The sequence below is a fragment of the Sminthopsis crassicaudata genome, chromosome 3 (genome assembly GCF_048593235.1).
Source record: "Sminthopsis crassicaudata isolate SCR6 chromosome 3, ASM4859323v1, whole genome shotgun sequence".
Taxonomy (NCBI): Eukaryota; Metazoa; Chordata; class Mammalia; order Dasyuromorphia; family Dasyuridae; genus Sminthopsis; species Sminthopsis crassicaudata.
The window spans coordinates 503,316,479-503,320,416 of NC_133619.1; the positions used below are offsets into that span (position 1 = coordinate 503,316,479).

The 3,938-nt window shown below is 36.3% G+C and overlaps 1 pseudogene; it reads right to left on the bottom strand.

The window, feature by feature from the left end:
• Nucleotides 1-463: 463 nt before the first annotated feature.
• On the bottom strand, nucleotides 464-1,401 carry LOC141559755 (olfactory receptor 8G1-like; annotated as a pseudogene).
• Nucleotides 1,402-3,938: the final 2,537 nt, after the last annotated feature.

Here is a 3,938-nt window from a genome sequence, read left to right on the forward strand (position 1 = left end):
TCTTACTAAGCAGATGACTGATCACATTAGAGATATGGCAAAGCTTATAAATATAGACAAATAGCCTTTTGCAATGATAACAAGAAAGTGCATCTTCATCTGAAGAAACTGTACAGGAACACAGAACAATTATATTTTAATATATAGTGTAGAGTGTAGAATGCTCTTGTAACTACTCTGTCATTTACTTCTTAAATTGTCAGTAGCTCATTGGACCTAAGATTCAATATGTGGCTATTCCATATTATTAGAAATACTTTAAAATGATTCCTAAAGGCACTGCCAATATAGATGAAAGAGGAAGTAATGTTGGAGGGAGATAAAAGGAAAAGGATTATGGGAAGAATAGACTCAATTGATGGAATAGAATAGAGAGAATAGGGTCTAGGATGGAATAATGATTTATTTCTCATAAAATAGCACTAAAAATCTTCTACTAACACTGCAGTATTATCTCTCAACTTCACCAGAATTTACTTCTCTTTAGAATTTTCCTCAGGGCAATTTTGACATCCTTGTTCCTCAGACTGTAGATCAAAGGGTTCAGCATGGGTATCACTACGGTGTAAAACACAGAGGACACCTTCCCTTGGTCCATAGAACTGACAGAAGAAGGTTGCAGGTACATAAATGCTGTAGAATCATAGAAAAGAGAAAATGCCATGATATGGGAGCTGCAAGTGCTGAAAGCTTTGGACCTTCCTTCAGTGGACTGGATGCGGAGGATGCTGGCAATAATGAATACATAAGAGCCAATGGTGGTTACTACAGGAGCAAAAATATTTAATGAACCAAAGAATAGAATCATTGTTTCATTGATGTAAGTACTAGAGCAGGATAGCTTCAAAAGTGGAGGAAGGTCACAGAAATAATGATTGATGACATTTTTCTTGCAAAAGAACACTCTAAGCATACAGCCTGTGTGAGCTGTGGCACCAAGCAAGCCCATTATGTATACCACACTTACTAGTCCAGAGCAGATCTGTGGGGACATGATGACATTATAGAGCAGGGGTCTACAGATAGCAACATAACGGTCATATGCCATCACAGCCAGCATGTAACAGTCAGCAATTACATAAATGAGGGAAAAAATAGAGCTGAATCATGCATTCAGGGTAAGAAATGATGTTTTTTTTCTACAATAAAATTTACTAGCATTTTGGGAGTGATGACAGTTGAATGACAGAGATCAATAAAGGATAGACAGCTAAGGAAATAATACAAGGGAGTATGAAGGTGAGAACTGAGGCCAATAAATATTACCATACCAAAGTTCCCCACCACAGTGACCAGATAAATGCCCAGAAAGAGGAGAAAGAGGGGAAGCTAGAGCTCTGGCCAGCTTGTCAGCCCCGCAAGAATAAATTCTGTCACTGTGGAATGATTTCTTGTGAACATTGCTTAGGTATGATCTGTGAAAATGAAAGAAAAGCAACATATTAAAAAAACCTTCTATGTTACTATTCTCATCCAGAGAAATTTTGTATAGTGGGAGATTTATAAATTATGGCTCTCTTGGTCCCCATTGAGTCTGTCTCTTTGTCCTCTGGATTCATAATTCCACTTCCACACTATCAATAATATAGGGCAATTAAACTTAAGATTTGCTTTCCTCTGAGATATGACTGAAGAGTGAACTTCTGAGTCAGACAATGAAGCACTAAAGGCAAAAAGGGTCCAGGGTTCAAGGAAAGGCAAAAGAAGAAAATTTCAGCTGTACTTATCATCTATATTTCTAACTCATTGATTATGGACTGAGTTTTTTTTTTTTTTTATAAATCTTTGACAGTATATATGCATGAGTAATTTTTTATAACATTATCCCTGGTATTCATTTTTCCAAATTATCCCCTCCCTTCCCCTACTCCCTCCCCTAGATGACAGGTAATCCCATACATTTTACATGTGTTACAGTATAACCTAGATACAATATATGTGTGTAAATCCCATTTTCTTGTTGCACATTAAGTATTGGATTCCGAAGGTATAAGTAACCTGGGTAGATAGACAGTAGTGCTAACAATTTAATTCACTTCCCAGTGTTCCTTCTCTGGGTGTAGTTGTTTCTGTCCATCATTGATCAGCTGGAAGTGAGTTGGATCTTCTTTATGTTGAAGAAATCCACTTCCATCAGAATACATCTGCAAACAACATTGAAGTATACAGCCATCTTCTGGTTCTGTTCATTTCACTCAGCATCAGTTCATGTAAATCTCTCCCAGCCTCTCTGTATTCCTCCTGCTGGTAATTTCTTACAGAGCAATAATATTCCATAACCTTCATATACCATAATTTACCCAACCATTCTCCAATTGATGGACATCCATTTATCTTCCAGTTTCTAGCCACTACGAAAAGAGCTGCCACAAACATTTTGGCACATACAGGTTCCTTTCTCCTCCTCAGTATTTCTTTGGGATATAAGCCCAATAGCAGCAATGCTGGATCAAAGGGTATGCACAGTTTGATAACTTTTTGGGCATAGTTCCAAATTGCTCTCCAGAATGGCTGGATTCTTTCACAACTCCACCAACAATGTATCAGTGTCCCAGTTTTCCCACATCCCCTCCAACATTCATCATTATTTGTTCCTGTCATCTTAGCCAATCTGACAGGTATGTAGTGGTATCCCAGAGTTGTCTTAATTTGCATTTCTCTGATCAGTAGTGATTTGGAACACTCTTTCATATGAGTGGATATAATTTCAATTTCATCATCTGAGAATTGTCTGTTCATATCCTTTGACCATTTATCAATTGGAGAATGGTTTGATTTCTTATAAATTAGGGTCAGTTCTCTATATATTTTCTTGTTTGCATTAGTATTGTTTGTACAGAAACTTTTTAGTTTGATGTAATCAAAATCTTCTATTTTGTGATCAATAATGATCTCTAGTTCTCCTCTGGTCATAAATTCCTTCCTCCTCCACAGGTCTGAGAGGTAGACTATTCTCTGTTCCTCTAATCTATTTATGATCTCATTCATTATGCCTAAATCATGGACCCATTTTGATCTTATCTTGGTATATGGTATTAAGTGTGGATCCATATCTAATTTCTGTCATACTAATTTCCAGTTTTCCCAACAGTTTTTTCCAAATAATGAATTTTTATTCCTAATGTTGGGATCTTTGGGTTTGTCAAAAACTAGATTGCTATAGATGTACCCTTTTTTGTCCTTTGTACCTAATCTGTTCCACTGATTGACTGGTCTATTTCTTAGCCAATACCAAATGGTTTTGGTGACTGCTGCTATATAATATAGCTTTAGATCAGGTACAATTATGGACTGAGTTTTGATTGTCTGTGTTCATGAAGCTTTACAAATAGTCTATTAGTTTTCTGTGCTGAATGCCAGAGTAGAGACTAGGACCTTGCTCTGCATTTCAAAGACAGGAAAGCACTGTGCACCAAGGAATTTGATGGCTGCTTAGAAGTTCTCGGTTTAAAATAAGTCACTGAAAAATGATAAATACTGAGGAATTTGAGCCCCTGAAATTTTGATTATATCTGTACATTTTTTCTTTTTGCTCCAGGTATTTTTACATTCATATTAGGGATAGATTGATCCAAACAGGAAGTGAGTATGTCACAAAGATTTTGGATCATATAACTATCACTTTGGAAAGACAAATCAGGATACTGAATTATATACTTACCTTCCAGTGTGGCACTTTTAAAGATTCTGCACTGACAATTATCCTTGAAGGGAAATGATTTCAGTGAGGTCAGGCTTTATCCCTGGTGTAGAAGTTTCTGTTGAATAGATAAAAAACATGGACATTTGTTTCTAAACTACTTTGTATTTTTTAAGCTCTTGAGATAATTTCTGAGTATGATTTTGCACAGATCATTCTCTACAGATTCAGGGAATAAATTAATATTCATCAATTTCACCAGTGTTGCATGTTACAACAGGATTTCCCTTCCAATTTT